This window comes from Cyprinus carpio, chromosome B17 (genome assembly GCF_018340385.1).
Source record: "Cyprinus carpio isolate SPL01 chromosome B17, ASM1834038v1, whole genome shotgun sequence".
NCBI classification, from domain to species: Eukaryota; Metazoa; Chordata; class Actinopteri; order Cypriniformes; family Cyprinidae; genus Cyprinus; species Cyprinus carpio.
In genome coordinates this window covers 8,331,239-8,351,960 of record NC_056613.1, presented here as the reverse complement: position 1 = coordinate 8,351,960, position 20,722 = coordinate 8,331,239, and the positions used below count along the sequence as shown (strand labels likewise).

Here is a 20,722-nt window from a genome sequence, read left to right as displayed (position 1 = left end):
CCATGCAACATAATGTACTCTTTTTAATTTATCTAGTAAAAAGTCTGAACTGAGTTTTCATAGGACTACATTGTGATTTTAAGCACAGTTCATGATATTATCAAAGGTGGATGTTTATTGCTACATGGAACTGTCGTCTGTCAGCAGGAATTTAGAAATCAAATCACCAGCATTCTGTGTCAAATCTAACAAAGAGATCATGATAACACTGTGCTGAAAAGGGCGGCTTTCGAGGTCCTTCAAACTACATCTTATGCAAGCCTCTTTTTTTCATTGGTATTCAAGGATGAACCGAGACATTGAAGAGCCATGTATTTAAAGAAGATGTTCGTTTACGACAAGTGTCACCTTTCACCTCACCTTTAGAGGAAGACTTCAATCCATCAACCAAGCTCCGACAGCCCCCTGCACTGGTGTCAGGCGGCTGTCTCATATTGCATTCACTACAAAACTGAGTTGTGTTGAAAGGCAAAAAAGAAAACAGAATGGGATCCAATCATACTTCAGATTTTAAAAAACAAGCCTCCCATTGCTGAGGGACGTCTTCTCAAAGGCAAGTTCAAAAAAAGGCTCCCTATCGCTTGTCGGATTCCTTAATTTTTTTCTCTGCAAAAAGGTCAAAGGTCAAATGATCCTGCATAAATATCTATCCAATGACAGGTCAGTGTATATTTGGAGTAACAATATACAAATTCTAAAGAGAAGAACTTTTCTCAGAAATTTGTTGAATTGGTTTGCGAGTGGTGCGGCTTGTGTTTGATTTGTTTGGACTGATCTCGTACAGACTGGAGCGAGGCCAGGATTGAGCTTCAGGTCTAAAGACAACAAAATCGGCATTCTGTTGCATTTTTGAATATCTCACAATTCTAGCAGCTTTACAGGAATTCCTTTAATGGTGGACCAGAGTCTTTGAGGACCCTTAAAGAAAACAAAGGTGTTTCCAATGAAAATACAGTGAACTTGTTCCAGAGAATGCCATTGAAGAACTGTTACTGAACTTTGCTTGGTAACATCACTGAAGACAGAAAATTGCATCATGATCTTCCAATCTGGGCTTTGGACCAACATGTTAAACCAGTGTTGTTACAGTTGAGCTGTACGAAACAGTTTATGACAGTATCTAAGCTTTAATTTCCAGATGAATCTCTCTAGAGTTCCATTTAGTATCCACTAAATGGTCTAGATCTGTGAAAGAGTCGCCCAGTCCAAAAGGAGCAGGCTTTTATTGACTTCAAGACTGGTGAGATGCCATACTATACCACAGGACTCTCCAGAATTAAGCAAAACACTGGTTGATTGATGTGAAATCCATGATCTGGATTCAGTACTCCCTGGCCTCCTCTAGTTCATTCATGTAGAACGTCTTCCTGCGGGTTCTCAACACACTGTAGACCATTATTGGGAGGGCCGAAAACCGAATGAAAACGGCTCCAGTCTCCTTTACACAGGATCCATGGGAGAACGTCCACTTTGTAATGAAGCTCCGGGGAGAAAACTCGGTACTGATGAGGTTGGGGGCTCCAGCCCTTTGCCTCGAGTGATGAGATTCATGTGATCATCGTAGCAGCAATGCTGTGCAGCCAACGTGGTGCTGTCAAAGGCGAGCATCGAGCGCGAACGCAGAACTTTGCAGAGGGCTTGTAGATGTCCAGCCTCTCCTTGGGGCCGCTGGCATCTCGCCAGCGATAGGTCTTTTGCAACTTCCTATCGAAAATGTTGACAGCGCTGTAGACCACCTCGGATGGGTAGACGCAAGGGCAGTTGGGTAATTCGGTCAGGACCTGGTGTAAGTATTTCTGGAGGAAGTCGTTCTTGCAATTCCGCCGACTTCTCACAGCTGTCAACATCTACAGGGTAATCAGATCAGTTTATTAGTGGTGGCAAAAATAATTACTTTTTAATTTTTACAAAATATTTTTACATATAACTTTTTGTTAATAACTAAAAAATGTTATATATTTTATTATTTAATGCCAAAAGAAAATACGGTCATATTGAGAACCATGGCCTAACACGCAATGGGGGTTGTCTCGGTCTGCTGCCAAAACATAAAGATACATAAAAATATGTGCTGCAGGCAGCGGTCATGCTGAAACATAGCTGTTATTAACATTTATGTTCCATTGTGAAGAGATAAAAAAAAAACACTTTATCCTGTTATGTTTTTAAACTACTTTCATTATTATTGCGGTTAAATGAAAAGAGCTGTTACATTCAATGTTCAATGCCAAAAGTAAGAGACCAACAAAAAACTCCAAAGCAAATAGTGGGAGTTTTGGAAGAGGACTCTTTACTTTGTGGTCTCAGTAACACTCTCTGTGGAGCATTTGTGAAAAATTTGAACGTCAGATCTTTTACGGTCTAACAGGACTCCCACAGAGTTCCTCCTGCTGCAGTCTCAGAGGAGAAGTTCTACAACCACGCTGATTAAATGGGTTTTGAACTAGACGTTAAGTTAAATGAAAGCTCAAACAAATCAATAAAACATTTCAACTAATAAAAGAACACACTAGGAGCTTGAAAGGCATTTAACTGAACCCTTTATTAAGAGATTCAGCAGTGCAGTATAATGTTGCAGATTTATATAAATGGCAATAGTTACACAGTATCTAAAGTTACCTTGATCCTAACAGTTTTGAACAGTGGTAACCTGGTACTGTAATTGGTTTCTGAGCCGTTATGCAAATTACCACTTTACTTTTCTTCTGAAATGCCTGAAATGTCCAGATTTTGGCTTTTTTTCTCTCTCTTGTTTCATGACTTGCAGAAAGTAATGACGGAAAAGTACTTTACCAATTTGTGTGCAGGCATCCAGGTACATAATTGACTAGTCACTGTGTGTGTGGGAGAAGGTGGGAAATGGGGACTATAGAGAAACAGTTAAAAACAATGCAAATACGCATACACATACTGTATGAATATTTTAGAGAGCAACATCAGTAGGGCAAAACAAAACCCAAAAAATGTTTTTAACTCCCGACCAGAACATTGCTGGAAAAAAAGGAAATTATGGTCACCCTCACCCCATATAAAAATTAGTTGTGGGTACCACCAGAAATACTGAATTGCTGAATGACCACACCACAGAAATACGTTTAAAAAAAAAAAAAACAACCAACCTGTGCCAAGAAGCTCTGTGCTGTTTGCCACTTCATGAGGAGTCGGTTCTGTCACAGGAATTATGTCCATCTGTAGATGTAATAGAGAGAAAATATAATATATATATATACTATATATATCTATATTATATATTATATATATTATATATATATATCTATATATCTATATATATATTATATAAAATGAAATTTTAAATAAAAACACAATATGAGCTTACCCTCCTGAAAATAAAAATCTCTGTCAAAACACAAACGTAAAAATCAAGACCAGTTCAGCTATCTAAATTAAGGCACACTTACATTGCATAACTTCATGCTGGTTATCCACCATGGCTACACTGCCGTGCAAAGGCCAAACGACCGTACCTTCGATTTTGTCGAAAATGAGGTTATGATATTTTTGGGACATTCAAGACATCCTTTATCATGTGTATAAGTATCTTAATGCAATTTCATTGTTTTCTGAGAAAATAATGGTTCGTCTCAACCGTAACTTCGAAAATCCCCGGATAAACCAAGGCAAAACACTGTGTAACACCAGTTACCACTCTTTCACTTGTTTGGAACGCTCAAATTGAATTACTGCGTTCTGACTTTGTTTAGCCGTGCGTCAATATGAAGTTACGGTGCCGGTTTGGAGTTAATATGGTGTTTTGCCTTTGTTTTTACTGTCCATTAAAGTACTGCCGCATTTTAATACGGTTGCTGTGACAAAGAATTAGATAGATCGCGATCTACCAACAACAGCTCCCTATATTTTTTTATTTTTTTTGTAATGCAGATTTATTCTCCGGGCTGTCACTTCTAGTTGGATGCGTTGTGGGTGCAGGGTTGCTCGAATGCCGTAGCATGATCAACCATAATAAAATCCCAGTTGCCCTATAACAGTTCGCAAATTAAATCCATTATCCTACCTTTTCTTGTGTAACCGATAAAATCAATCCAAGGTGAATGACACGTCATTTAGAGATGTTTAACCCACAAACATTCTGAGCATTATTCCCATTTGTTGGCGTTTACATCCAATCCAAAAGGTCATTCTTTTAGGTTAGGCTATATCATACAAATCAATATAAAAGCAATTATGCTATGACTAGCATTCTTTTACATTACTGAGCATAGCAAATATATTGGTATCCACGGTATCCACTCAGGTTGAACTTTTTAGTCTGCTTGTTACGATCAAAAAAAACAAAAAAACAAACAAACAACAACAAACCAACAAAAAACCAAAAAAATTAATTACAGTCACATTACTAATATGGCAATATCCTATATGAGGACAGCTCATGATCACTAGATTTTATAAAGGTGTTACTATAACGATTTTGTAAATGGTGCTCAGCAAACCAAATATTGATAATGTGTTAATTAATGACTTTTGCCCCTTGGTGTGAATTCTCATGTTTTTGCAGACAATACAAAGGCAGAATACATTAACTTCAAAATAGGCGGAAAAAATCAGTTGAGCTCACAATTTTTTTAATGTAGATTCATTTTCATTACTAAAACATCGAATTGTTACATTTCCAGTGTATTACCTATAATTAATTTGGCTGGACAAGTAAAAACGTTAAAGTCATTTTTCTCAGTTTCACACTCTAGCGAGGTTAAGGTCTTTTGCCTTTGTTAGAGCAGTCACTAGTTAAGCTGGTCTGCCAGCAATAGTAACCAGTTTTAAAATGGTCCAGATCAAGGGCAGCGGAAGTATGATTTTTTTTTTGTCCCCTGCTCTCAAAACTACACATCTGGCTGAAAAAAAAAATTCTTTTTATTTTTGCCATAAAAAATTAGCTGTGTATTTTTAGCAGGTATCAAATAGATATATTTTTTTCAATGACCAATGTTATTTCTGAAAAAAAAAAAAAAAAAAAAAAAAAAAAAAAAAAAAAATATATATATATATATATCATATGATATATATATATTATATCTATAAATTAAGTTGTTCTATGGTGTTTATGTATATTTAGCACTATAGAGTCTCTCATAGTGTATTTGAGTTTGTAAGTGAACAGATTTTGTGTGTATTGCCCGTTTGTGCATGGCAGGTTGCGGACCGCCCTGTATCAGGGGCCTTTAAACTGAAAGCCCTCATTGAGCTGTCATACTGAAGCCAAAGTAAACGCCTGCGGCTCTCAAAGAGCGGTTTCATAGTGTATACAGTACACACACAGAACGCCAGACTGCTCCTTTTCTAACACGAGTCTGGTGTCCCTGGTGTTTGTTCGACTTCTGCATGCCTGACAGAGATGAATGAGAGGCATTAGAGAAGTTTTCCATCACTAGATGAGCATAATTAGGAGCCCGGATTGGAATTAAGATCAAGATCAATAGTGAGTAGTGAAGTGCACTTTGGAGTTGCATAGGCCTGAGTATAAGTGACAGAGTACTGACAGTCTCACCGGGACAACGCTCTTAAATCACCCTGTCCCGTGATTCTGTAGCAGTGCAGGCGTAGCCACATGAACGAATCTCTTTTGATTTCCGTGTCCACAGGTGACGCTGCATGGGTGGACCAGTCGCTCCATTCTTCCTCCTCATACTCTGTAAATAAAAAAAAAATGAATGAGTGTAGGAATTCTGTGACAAAAAGGAAATAACTTTTTCTATAAAATTGAGGCTAACAAATTCCTCAAACAGCATGTGGGAATGTTATGCAATGCAGGTCAGACCACAAATGAGTTGAGAATAATGCTAAAGGAATTTCTTTACTCTATATAACAAGCTTCTGAAAGTAAAATCTTCACCGTTTCAGCTCTCAGTCTGCTTGCATCTGAACTCTGTGTAGCGTCCAACATACTGGGATTGACAAAGAAAGAAATCCAAAAAACAACCAAGATGGTAAGTGCATCTCTCTGTGTTTGCCTAAGAAAGCTAATGAGCACACAACTAAAATAATATTGCGTATTTCTTTGAAAATATAATCTCTATAATGAACAAAATATGGGCCCTCCTGGCAGGACAGGCTTGCTTTTTTAAAAAAAAAAATTGGTAATAAATATGTCAGAGGCAAAGTCAGCCGCTTACAGCTAAGATGAGAACTGAGCCAATTACAAACACACTTCAGCAGGAAGGCAAGGTCTAATAGCTAGCAGACGCTTTCCAACAATGCTCTCTTTCCACCACCATGCAAAAACGAGATTAAAGTTTCAGAGCACTCCATGGCGGTAGTGTGAGGAGAGAGAGAAGATTGCTGGGTGAGAGAAATAAGTGCACTGTTTCCTCACTGATGTATTTTGGCTGCATTGTTGGTGGTTACCAAGTGTTGTTGCTAATCCAGAGTCCACAGTACTGTCACAGCAGAAAGAAAAACACTGATGATATACCCACTTATGAAGGTTATTCCAAATTCGTTTGAATAAACATTTTTGAAGTACTTTAATTTAATTGGTGATTTATTGGGTGTTTTCCCATTAAATAATGTGTAATTCTATAAAAAACAAAACAAAAAATGTGTAAAATAAGACTACTTTTTTTTTTTTTCTTTTTGAGAGAGAGAATATGTCTCAAATAAGTTATTTTTCTTTTTTTCCATTAGAATATTTCCCCCTGGTGGACTTAAGCATAAACACGGCACTACCATTTTTGTTCAATTTATGCTTATAAAAACATTTCACAAACATGTTGCTTCTAGCAGTTCCACAAAAATATCAAGCGGTAAAAACTTGAATAATAATAAACCGCAATAATAATAGCTAATATTTTTTTTTTTTATTTATAAGAAAATTATCAGCGTTGCCATCACAAGAATACATTTAAATTTAAAATATATTAAAATAAAAAGTTCTTTTAAATTGTGATAATATTTCAGAATATTACACTGAATTATCAAACAATACAGCCTTTGTGAGCATAAGAGACTTCTTTTAAAAACATTTCAAGAATCTTACTGACCCCAAATATATTGAAGGATAGTGTATGTTTGAGAAATATATAGGCCTACAACTTTAAAAAAAAAAAATAGATTTTGACTCACTTGCCTGACACTCTGTCCAAGCCAGGCATAATAAAATGTTAAATGCGATTTCTGCGCAAATCAGGCAATGATATCTTGTTAATGCTTAAGCAGAGTTGAGCTTGGCACGCCGAGTCGGTACAGTGTCAAATCTGCACAAAACTGTATATTAAACATTGTATATATTTTGATATTGTGTTTGTCACACGATAGCGACCAGACATCAATTCATTTCCAATGAAAGGAACACATGCAATCAAGACCACACACACCGACTTCGACCTATATTTCGCTATTAGAGAACTTTGTTTCAACTAAAATACCATAGGAATAGTAATAAGTTACTATAGTAAAACTGTGGTAAATCATTTTCACTAGGGCAGTAGAGAGGAGGAAAAAATGACCTAAAGCTATAAACATTGCCGATGACCTAAAACTATAACCATGCCGAACATGGTCTGCCTGTAATTCTGTGGCTCACCATAATTGCAGAGAAAAGCGTTTCATTAGTGTACGCCTCTAGAGCAGACCACATCATTAATAATAAGGCTAATTAGCCCTTACCTGTTTCCAATTCAAGCTTGTTTGTACACAAACACCACTCCTACTCTAAGTACACTCATAGGTCTATTTTAGAGCAGGGGATCCACTGGGGCAACACAGAGAGAAGCCGGTTTGGTTTGTACCCACATCCTCAGAGGCTCTACTGCTGACACGACCGCAGCGAGCTTGCTGCAATTGCTTCTTTTTCGGCTGGTTGTTGGATTTAACCCACACACCACCAATGCACTTTCTCTCTAATGAAGCTGACAGAACAATGGTGGAACACAACCTCAATGGAGGATCACCCTGAAAAGTCAATGGACAGATGGAGAAGAGAAATGCCCTTGTGAAATAAAGCTGGTTAAAGGATAAATGTAGAGATCTGGCATAAGTTAAACTCCCAAGTTTTTAGTTTAAAACAATCCAGTGAGAGCCTTATATGTGTGAAGCTTTTCTGTACAAACTTTTTTTGCTATCCCTGCAATATTGCTATGCAAAAACTAGTATTAGTATAAGTAGAGCAGAGCTGATAAAAGTTAAAAAGTCTAGTTAAAATAATCAAGAGGACAGTTTTTACTGCAGGTTTTACCACTAAATAAAACACAACGAAGAATGACTATGAAGTCATTTTATATATATATATATATATATATATATATAATATATATATATATATATTATATATATAGATATATATATATCTATATAATAGCACCAACATAAAAACCAAACACACACAAGTTTTTAGCTACCAAAGTTTTAAGAAATGTTTTCTTAAGCACCACATTTCTGAAGCATAGAGGTGACATAAAAATAGATAAGAGTTAAATCTTATCTATTTAATATATAATATATTTAATATATCTAGATAATGATAAAATTTTATGAATTGTAATAGATTTTTTAAATTGTACTGTATTTGTAATCAAAGACATGCAGCCTTGATGATGATAAAATCTTTAAAATATATATTTTTGTTGGTATTGTGTGTGTTTAATACATGTTTTAACATGTTTTTAATTTAAAGTGATGAAGTTAAGCAACACTGTGTTTTAAAAGTATCCCTTTAATATCACCCAACGTTGGAAAAACAGTTGTGCGGTACTTAATGTGTTGTGTGGAAACTGCAATGCACTATTCTGTAATAAATAGAAAGTGCAAAATAACATAATTTATATAAAAAAAAAAAAAAAAACTTCTGTGTCATTTTGACCAATTTAATGCATCTTTGCTGCATAGAAAGTATTTTTATTTCTGACCCCTCAAATAGTGAACAGTAGTCTGAACAACAAGTAATCTCATAACTTGGGGCTAAGCAGTACCTGCTTGGAAACAGTCATTATTTTATTCATAGAGGCAGAAAAATTACCCAAAACAGCTTTGAGTACAATATCATCATACTTCCCAGCAAATGGATGTTTTTAGTTTGCCAATTTTCAACGTACTCACCCATAAAAGAGTGACTGAATGCTTTACAATTTCCTCAGGCAGAGTAAAATATAACTTTGGTGTGGAAAAAAAATGGAAATGAAAACGACAAAAACAAAGGTAAATAAAAACACTTTCATTCCAAGGCCTGAGAGCTGCCATGAAAGTCCAGAGGCAACTGTCTGTGTCTGAATCAGAGCGAAGCGCCAGTCATGAGATGAAAACACAGCAGGACGCTCTCTTTGTCAGCCCAAGATGGAGGCTGGCCCATCTTTCAATCTACTGTCTAAACTGAACACAAATATTAGTTGTTTAGCCAGCAAAGAGACCCCACGCTGCTCTTAGCAAGCATCGGGGCCCAGGTTTCAAATGCGCCACGTTTCCAAGCACTAGTGTCAACTCAAAGCGGAACGCACAAAGCTGATGCTCAAGCCCACTGTCACTAACGGTGAACCAGGCATAGCGCATTGTGTTGAGTTTTCGTCCTGAAATCCATTATTCAATACTTTCACTGTGATCTTTTCTTCACCACATGCTTTGAAAAGGTTCAGAGCACTTGATGATAGTTGTGTTCGCTATTTAAGGATAAAAAATCACATTAAAATGATATTTCAGCACTACAGTTTGCCCTGTATGTAAACATTTTGAGGTAATGATCTGCCAAACTGACAAAGAAGCAGTCTGGTGGTGAGATTACATGCATACCACAACTAATATTGTGATAATCTATTAGGACACACAGCACCGGGTCACCTTTCACTGCGTTACTACGGCTGATAGGAGTGTAAAAGAAAGTATCTGGAAGTGGCGACAGAAATGGCATGTTTATGTAGCAGTTCTTGAGTGTAACCCTTAAAGCATAAATCACAATGTCAAGCCCTAAAAAGGAGGCTGGGGCCCGCATTGCTGAGGAAATCAGCTAGGCATTTGTGCCCCGGCATTCCAAGAAGCCCCAACACGAGCACTGATACTTCCGATAACGAGGCTGAAGAAAAACAAAAACTAAAAACTCAAGGTTTCCAGTTACACAGTTTGGAAAAAAAATATCAAGACAGTTTAATTCAGGTCAATTATTAGGATTTTTCTTCACTTTTGCACAGCAGCAGGGATGTGTTAAAACTCTCACTGGCAAAAACTACCCGTGCTTACCGTAATTGTCCATGGAGTCCCAACCCTTCCATCGTCTGTTCCAGTCTGCACCCACACCACTCAACAGGGAATCTTCTCCCTCATAACTGAGGGTCCTCTACGTTTTCCTCCAGACTGCCTTGCCCGGGACCCTCTTGACTGGAGTCATGGTATTCCCAGAACAGCCGGCCAGAAAGCCTTTTTTATTCCTGGCCACTCTTCTGAGCTCAAGGACCAGTCATTCCTGCTCTCTTTGGCAAGGTCCATCTCAATCTCCATCTGTGGGTTGTCCACAACCTCAATGGTACCCTGGTAGAGAGATACAAGTTGGTATGTTTGATCTGCAAAAAAGGACATATCAGAAAGTTGTAGTTTTCTACAAAACCTTGGTTTTGGCTGGTTTTTGGAACATGATAACCAGTTTCAAGATAGACAACCACCCAAACAAGCCTGACCAGGTCCAGCTAGCCAGGTTCAACCCTTCTAGACGGCTTGGAGACAAGTTTGGGACCCACCTAGAAAACCCATTTTAGCAAACACCAAGTCTGACTATGCTGTCTAAGCAAATTAGATTAATTGCAATATATATATATATTATATATATATATATATATATATTATATATAATATATATATATATATATATATTATTATTATAATATAATACATTGATAGATAGAGATTTACTTTTAAGGTCACATTCAATTGATCTTAAGTGATTAGAACTCAGAAAATGTATTTTTCAAATAAATTATTTTATTTTGGACTTTCTATTCATCAAAGAATCCTCAAAAAAAAAAACATTATCACAGTTACCACAAAATATTAAGCAGCATAACTGTTTTAAACATTGATGATAAGAAATGTTTCTCGAGCACCAAATTATAATATTAGAATGATTTCTGAAGGATCTTGTGACACTGAAGACTAGTAATGATGCTGAAAATTTAGCCTTCCCATCTAAAATATATATTACATTTTCAAATACATAAAAAAAATGGAAAACAGTTATTTTAATAATGTAATAATGGTTCCTTCTTAAGCAAATTAAATTGCAACCTTGGGGGACTTCCTTCAAAACACTAAAAACAAATGACCCCAAACAGTACTGTATATGTTTAACTGACCACACACACATATTGGGTTTAATTGCGCAGACATTTAAAAGTTAACTCAATTGCCCCCTTGAGCACTGTGCTTTTTTAGAGCCGTGTAATGTTAAGTATGTTCAAACAGGGATATTCAAAGTTTTCTCCATCTTTTCTCTGTTTGTTGAGCGGAAATATTTCAAAGGATGTTTTGAGGTGACATAAGATTTGTTCTTTGCATGCTTGGGCTCGTAGTGCAGAGTGTTCCAGCAGGCAGAGACAAAGGACTGATTGTTTGATTTCCCCCCACATGTGAGCAATCTGATGGCTGCTGCAGCTGTTTATAAAGGCATGGAGCAGTTTAGAGCGGGTGATTACGCTACTGTAAACTGCACTGTTTACAATAGTCGGTCTCCACCACCTCCTTGAACTAATCATCATGACTGTATTCTACATCCCAAAGAACACAAGACATCACTATTGAAGACAAAAAAGATCCAAGGTTTAGATCACTGGAGGTCCATTAAATGGCAAATTTAAGTTTAATATTAAACACAGATGTTTAAGAAATCTCCGCTGCATTTCTTTGTCAAGGTCTTATCAAATTTGTTGACACTAGGAATGAGTCATGGAAAAAGAAGATAACATGAGGAATAAATCCAAAACACGTAAGAAAGTGTTCAGTTCAAACTGACGTCTTAAAATTATAACGTTCACAACATTACCTGCTGAAGGCAGTAACTCATACATTTACATTGGCAGCAAACATATTGGAGACCCATTAAAACAAAATAGCTTTTTTCTAAAAAAGTATGGAAGATGGACCCGTCCCGTCCCACTTGGAAGACTCTTGAATTTTCCCAATTATAAAAGTCAGTTTGCTTACCAGGATCTCCTGTGTATTTTTTCCCTGAAGTCTAACTTCGTTTCCTCTCAAGTCCACTACACACGTCAATTTCATAACAGTACTAAAAATATAAAAATCCCTCCTTTACCGGTGTTGTAAAAACATTTAAAGATTGGGATCTGCTCTTGGAGGGAGCATTAAAAGTGCCTGTTAAAATAAATACTGTGGCCTTTTCACCTTTCGGATTTTCTCGGGATTTCATTTGGGTACACTGGCAGGAGCTTGAGCGGCATGGCTGAAATTGAGCTACACCAGAATAAAGGTCTCGCTTGGGGTAATTTAAGAGGCCTCTCCGGTTTTAGAAGCAGCTGTGACATGACCAGCAACAGCGCAGAAAATCCTGAAGTCCCTACTGCCATCACAGCAGCAATAACAGTGAAACAATGAGTGCATAGGTTAATTACCTACACCACAAACTGTTGCCAAGTAAAATCAAATCCATTACCCAACTCATTATACAATGATTTAGTTCACCCTCAGGAAAGAAATGACAAGGGGGGCCCGGGTTTGGGGAGGAGGTGAGATGTTAAACATATCTGGAATAACAAACGCCAGCTACCCTCATAAATACCCCCAACTGTCTTTAGAAGAACTATGCCAGAGATACAGATACACAATGAAAGAAACCCAATACACAAAATGACTGATTCAGCTCATTTTCACCTCATTTTCTTGTGGTCCAAGAGCCTGTAAACACTGTATTACTTTTTTAAAAGCATGTATATACAGGACGAAACTTGATTCTGAAGCAATCAAAACTGACAATAAGGTTGCCCCCGCGTGGACTGGACCTGCTCTCCGCCGATACTTGAATGTTTGGGTTTTGGGGACCCAGGTCTGCGTTGGCCAGTTCAGGGAAGTTCTTCAGGTCTAATATGAACGGTTCTTCTTCTTACTGTGGACAGCAGGTTTGGGAAGGACTCCCTCTGAGCGAATCTGTGGTGCCCATCTCCTCTTGTGACGGGCGAGGCAAAGGTGGCTCACCTCCTCAATTGGTTCTGCCGCTGAATGTCCTGCAGTGACTGTCTGACATCTTTGGAGTCATCGTGACCTCTGACCTGGGAAGTGCACACATAGTATCCCATGAAAGGAACATCTGGTGATCTAACTTTAGATGAGAGTGCAAGGATTCCTTATGTATAAAGCCCCCAAAAAGGCCCAAAGATAAATACTTCTGAGAAATTTCGTCATGCATGTAAAGATGGTTGGAGGATCTGTCTTAGTTTAACACCATATCAAATCTATACAGCTGTGACCTTATGGCCCATATGAAAAAAGATGTCTGGGTTTCAAATAAACCCATCTGGAGTGAAATGTCTGATGCATGACAGCATATCAGGTGGATTTTGGACACAGGCATTAGTAGACTATCATGGCAATAATTAAAGAGCCTTCTTTTGCTTTAATGATCCAGGAAAAGCCTGTTTCCCAGACATTTGGAAGACTCTCTGTCCGTCTCTTTTAAGTTTTCGTATATATACAAGCAAACGCAGCAATCTGAGTTGCTTTGATTTCCATGCTGCATATCTGTCAATCGATGCTTCATTGGGTTACCATTAGCAACATAACAAAACAGACAGCAGACAAACATCATGGCTCACTCTCTTGACAGCTGTTTGACATTACGGGTAATGCTGGCGTTCAACGGATGGAGAGGGACTGTGAATCCCTAGAGGAAGACTCAGGAGGCAGTCAGACAGTGCATGCAGGTAAATGATTACCACATTAAGGTATTTATGTATCTCTTTCATCTGGTTTTAACTTTAATATGGAGACATACAGTCTGTGGCGGTACAAAGAAAGGCTTCCTGTTGTCCACAAACTATGACAATACTCTAAAGCACTTTGCAGTTTGCTACTAATCATGTCAACAAGTCTCAAGCCTCAAAATTGAGGCAGATGATGGTGACCTTTAAAAAAAAAAAATGATTTCCAAGTTTTCCAAGTTTGTTTTTTTTTTTTTTTTTTTTTTTTTTAGTAAAGGTAAAATATATTTTACCTTTTAATATTAAATACTATATAGTGTGGGTCAAAAGTATTATTGGTTAATATTATTTTTCCCCAAACACACATTGTATAAAACAAAATTGTTTTCTTTTTCTTTAAAATAATATACACTGATGAATTGTGCAGAACAAGACCGGGGACATTGTTGATTGTAAGTAAATAGTATAAATGTTCATGTTGTCTTTAGCTGATGCACTCTCCAACATGCAATAAGCACCAGATGAAACTCAGTTTAGTAGACTTTACATTTTCATTCCATGCTGTGCTTCAAAGAGTTCTTGCGGAGGCCCTGTCTATAAGCCACCAGAGACTTCAAAAGAAAAGCAACATACACAAGCGTAAATCAGAAAACAAGAGACACATATGTCCTCATCATGGCCACATCATTCTGCAAGCATTCTCTATAACCAACGCTATAACTCATTACTTTTAAATCTCCATCTCAGATCGTCACAGATTCAAATCACCTTGGTGCATTTCAACATGTGGTATTCCTGCTCTTCTTCATCTAGAGACTTGGTTTGATGGTCCCAATTTTCCCTTCTGACGCAGCAGAGAAGAAAGGGGGGGTTGAGTCTGTCTGATCAAAGCCTCTCTTTACTGATCATGCATGGCCTGCCTTGTCTCACTTCACTGCTTGTGTCTCTCCCACACGCAAAACAGATGTCCTCTGCTCCAGACGATAAACTTCACCATTGCGCTCTAATGAAGTTCATCATTACCGGGGTGGCTGGGGAGGAGGAATGGAATGGAAGCTTCTTTAATGATTTGTACACAATTATTAACGTCTAAACGAAAAGCTTTTCTATTTAAATTCAATATTTTATAATTTCCATTCAAATTTGTTCAGCGCAGAGTTAGTGTTTTGATAGATGGAAATACGTTTGAGATTATCGACCGATAAACAAGCGTTATCCCGACGCGACATCGAACGCTGTTTTCAAAAGCAGAGCAACAAACTGAAGCAGTCACCATGCGTCATATAATAAAATGTGCAGAAATAATTTAAAGCTGCAGTCCATAAGTTTTGCCTCTTTGTCGCCAACTCTGTTTGAAAACCTGCAATTGCAGCTATTAGCAGAATTACCTTCCTTGCGTGGGTTGTGCGTCGGCACAGCTCCAGCGCGGATGAATCGAATGTTTTGAGGTGTATGTGTGGCAGTCAGTCATCCACGCACCGGAGTGGATATTTACTGTATTTCACAATATTCTTGGAATTTGTGACCCAAATAAGAATTTTTTCACCATATGTGAACATCTGAACAAGTAAGTAACAAGTCTGGCCACAATTGTTCTGACCAAGTGAGGAATAAAAGCATTACAATAAATCGCGCTACCCAGTGCAATTATTTGTGAAAAATATTATACTTTATTCTCAAATTGTTAATGTTAACAACATCAGCATTACGTGACTATATAGTGTGTATTAGCGTGCAGATTTCAACTTCTGTACAGTCTATTCTCTAATTGTCATACCATTCGAATTTCATATTAAGAAATTATTTTAACCCAAAAAGCAAATTATGCTCCCTTCGAACTGGTTGTCTTTAAAATTCAAATCTTGTGTAATCCCAGGCTATCTTTAATCAGAAGCACATTTAAAACTTGAATATAGTTTAATTTCATTCACATTTGTTTCATAAACACATAATCCTTTCTGGATTACAATCCGCCATCAAAATGATACATTTAATTATCCCAGCTGCTGTGAGAAAAGACTATAAACGATCCACCACCTGCAGCATCCTCAAATGATAGCCTAGCAACAACGACAACTTCTTTATGTTTACAGATGTGAAGTAATGACGCAGCAGCATGCTCAAATTTCCTGAAAAAACCTACCCGTACCACTCAAATTAGAAAACCTGAAGAACCTGGTTATAAGATAATCGTTGTGAAATAGGCTAAAGAAAGGCGATAGTTTTGAACACAGGCTGGTTATGCACTTGCTCAAATATTGATTTCGGATAATTTTGAGCCACAATAAGTTATGGACTGCAGCTTTAAAATTCAGTCGCGAAAGTAAAGCTTGGTACGTGTCCAAAAAGTCGTCACCAGGTTCAGTGCACGCACAGTGTGAGTTCTGATGTCTAACGCAAACAAATGACTGTGATTCTTTTACAAAGTCAGTGGATCATTCAGAGCTGTTAGGCTACTAGTTTATTGACTCACTAAACCACGAGCCATTTTGCCAAAACGCCTGATTTGAAATAAAACTGAGAATGTTAAATCCTTTTTACACAAATGTTTACTACTACAAAACTATGTGTAGGCTACTTGACTTCTCTGAGACTTACATTTGTTTATTTACTGACTGTTTTTTAATTTGACAATATGTAGGCTACTTTAACATAGCCTACACATTGTCAACTAAGTTTTGTTGTATGAATGAACGTACTGACCATTTTACTCCCCATTTTGAATGTTTGGCGTTTGACTGGCTGCATCTTGCCATCAAAAAGCACTGACACTTGACCCAAAGCCAGAATCTTATTGGTTGGCATGTAACGTTTTCATCATTGAACGAAGAAAACCAAGTACATATGGTTATCTATGTGTGAATTTTCCATAGCAATTACTATTTAAAATCTTGTTCTTGTTTGAAATCTTTATTCTGCCAAATATTCATGTCTCATTTAAAAGGCCTTCAGAAGACAGTAAACATGAACTTAATGTGTCAGCTAGGAATTGCACAGTCGGAGTGCAGTTGGGAACTACTGTCTATTTTTTACAGCCGTGTAAAAACCTGTGAGATGTTACCATCCACAAAATTTTCTCTGCCTGCCTGTAGTGAGCGCAATGAAGGATTTCAAGTGTTTCCTCACTTTGTGCGCCTTCCAGAGATCTTTCATACCATTCCCATCAATCATTCTATAATCAAACCTCTGAGAAAAAGTCACGCCAAGATAAGCTCCTCACTCAGCATTGCAGTTTGTATTAATCACTTTCTTCACATGGGTGAAACTGCTTACTCACCAGCTGAGACGAAAAGGATGGCTATGATTTCACAATGAGTGCTACAGGTTAATACGAGAAAAGAAATTTTAAAGAATACTTTCCTGTGCCGCAAAGCGGTTCGCAACAACTAAGTCCCTGGAGCCAAAATTCCTGACTCTCCACAAAGGGGGCCAAAAGAAACAGAGGAGGCAAGACAGCAAGGCCACTTGTGAGAAGAGTGACATGGTAAGGAGGGAATCCTGCCCAGATCCTAGCAGAGACAATCATTGTCCTCATGCCTTTATGTTGTTCTTTCTCTATATTTTTCTTCCAGCATACCACCGTGTTACAATCTGATTCTCTTGGCATGCCTCAACAGCATCAATGTACCATATGTTATCTCCTCTCCTCACAAACAATTGTTGTGTTTTATAGGACGTGCCATCTGGACAGGCACAGAGACCTAGGAGAATAAACGAATATGCCCCTGCCAAAATAAACACCACACACACATGGTCTGGGGATGCTTTGAGTTGAATATGCTGGAGCCGAGGTGCCATCACAACAAGAACAGGGCATCAGCGCACCGAAGCTGGAGAGGCACCAGAGTCCCAAAGCACATAAAACATTCAGTCTGATTTCCACAATAACCTCACAAAGCATTACCTTTGACCGCATAGAAAGAAAGCAAATGGGATGCATATTTTTTTAAACTTATGCCTTTATATCTTACAGTCTGAATGAATATTTCTTGTTTAAAACTTTACTCACATGTACCTGTTTTTTATCAGGGGCAGAAATGGGTTTCCATATAAAATACTTTTGTGTGCAGCAAGTGAAGCTCAAGGTTAGAGCGCCTAGATGGATATATCCCACACAGATCCACGTCTGGCATCTCTCAGATGGCTTGTGTCAAAAACTCTTCATTAGCGTCATGCAAGCCTCAGAAATCACATCCCCCTAGAATTCCTGTTGACACTTGATAACCAACTTGTACCAAATGTACCAGTGGTACTGTACATCTTGATACCAACTGTATTAATGTTATAAACTAAAAAAAGGCAGATTGGATACACATCTTTTCTTTTACAAGCTTCAGATGTTTATAATCAGATCTCGGTGCTGCACAACATGTTTTGTAGGGCCAAGATCTAAAAAATAGTTGTACTCAGCAACATGCAGGCACGTCATTAAATCTATTTCTACTTTCAAGCTGGTATGTGTGTGTTCTGGTGGTTTTTGTGAAATATTATCTGGTGTTTCTTTATTAAATTCTGAATATAGCTTTCACAGCATCTACCAAGGCATTCGCAATATACTTTCAAACAGAGCACTGGACATTTGAGAGCTTTCCGCACCCGAGTCAAACGGCACAATGCTAAGAAACACCAATGTGAACTTCCAAGCGGTGCTCAAGAATTTGGCGCCATTTGTGGAATTGGTGTCTGCTTGGGCTTGAGGAGAGGAAGAGCCCTGTGATTATTGGCCTTATCAATTATAGCACCAAGGCTACTGAACTCCTACGAGGTTTCTCTGAGCGTGGTGTATTGATTAGTAAGTGTCAGTTTTTGTGTGAAACAGTGGCTCTCCCATGTCTGTGTGATCCCTGGTGGCTACTTTAATAAAAACATCTTTCCCAATTGGCTTAAATGGTAGGGGAGACGTTATTTTTTCACACAACGCACAAAGACAGTCTTGTATAACACAAGTCTTGTTGTTTTACCAGTCTGCTTTCTGTCAGGTCTTCGCACCCTTGAGCAAGATGTGTTCTTAACCCCCCGCTCAAGTTGTGCACGGTGAGTCGAGTATCTGCTATTTTGATTGATTCATGTGCATGTGCAAGAGAGGCCTTAGTTTTATGTATAGGATAGTGGACTTGTGTTTGAATTTTTTTTCAGAGGGGAAATGACTATTAAAAGGCAGCCTGGGGTAAGTTTGCATTTCCTCTCTGCGTTAACACTCCATAAAGCTGATCCATGAAAAAAAAGTCACAGCATAACCCTGGATTCAGTGTGACCTCACTTCTTTGCTGAAGGAGAAATGAATGAATTAAATACCCAGAACAACCTATGAACATTAAACTGTGGTTTATCATTTAACAGATGGGGCAAATTAACCACCCAGCCATTCCAGGCACTAAACACACATTAACTATATATGGAAACTGTATTTTCAGTGTGGTTTGACTTCTAATAAACTCCTGCTTCTTTCTGGAGATGATATGATATGTAATAAAAAGATTCATACCTGTCTGACACCTGCTGCTCTTTGAAAACTCATTTAAATTCATTGTGTTCTGCAGCGTAGTAAAGCAGACCAGAGCTAGGTGTCACAATAAATATCAAATGCTGTTTTGGCATACAAATATTGGAATACATAAACTTATCCTTTTAAAACAGGATAATTTTATCTTGAGAAAACGGTTCTCCTTTCAGTTAAAATGTAGCCTTTAGAAATATAGATAAAACACACATTTGTTTGACTGGATAGTATAGATATTGGATGTGACATCATACCCTAAGTGACAATTAGCTCCAGTCATTCCTACTGGTTAAAAACCCCGATCAGGTGACATCGTTAATTTTTCGCACATCACTGACCAAGATGGTCGTAGAATCCGGAACATGAACTATTGCATATAAACTTTTAGACCTTTTATAGTCCAAAAGTTATGTTTCATCCCAAAATCTCATGAGCATTTATTTGGGATTTTCTGACAAATATACGTTATTAATTTAGATATAAACTCTTCTGTTGCTGTAAAATAACATTTATTTTAAAAAATAGCTAATTAATCATTCATTATTGACGAATTCATACCTCTAGAGATGTTTCACTCTTGCTCTTGATGTGATTCGCTCTTCGTCTTTTTGCAGGGAAGCCCTTCACCAGCAGAAGACAAAGTGTCAAGAAAACTGCCCACCGTAAAGCTCGGCTTCGAATCAGCATGACTTCGTAAAAAAAATAATAATAAGGATAGTTTATATTTCTGATTTTGCTATCGTGCACCACTTTTGATGAGTTCCTGTGAACGGCACTCAACCCGCTTCAGTTCCAAGGTTCTTTTATGTCTCTCTCTTTGTATGTATGCCCATCCCTCATATAAAATCAATCCATCTAAAACGTCAGAAATGCATTAGGCATTAAACACGTAAAGCAAATTCTCAGTGAGCAGCAGAACAACCCTCATGTCCGCGTGTCCCTCAGATCTTCTGACTCTGAGATGTTCTTGGTCCCCAAACCCATTTCAGCAGTTCCCAAACTTTAATATTCCTCCCAGAGTTCTCAAGGTGATCTTCCATGTGTCGTGAGTTTGTCTCTATCCAGTGGAAATATATGAAGAGCAGTCTTGTTTGAGTGTGATTCTGCGGTGGATAGCTCCTCAAACACGCGTCTCTCGGAGCGCAATGCGCACTGAGCCCAAGACGCAAAGAAGATCAACGCAGCACTCGTACCCTCACTACCCGTAAATGCTGATGTATGATGTGCTCCTGACTCATGCTCACAGAAGTCTACACCTCATGCAGGTACTGTGGTGAAGTGCCCTCAGTAATTCACTGGCTTGATGTGACATTCATCTCCCTCCGCTTGTGTGACGTCTCTGGAG

General features: G+C 38.0%; 1 pseudogene; it reads right to left on the bottom strand.

Moving 5' to 3' along the window:
* Positions 1-1,321: 1,321 nt before the first annotated feature.
* Positions 1,322-20,722, bottom strand: LOC122134615 (annotated as a pseudogene).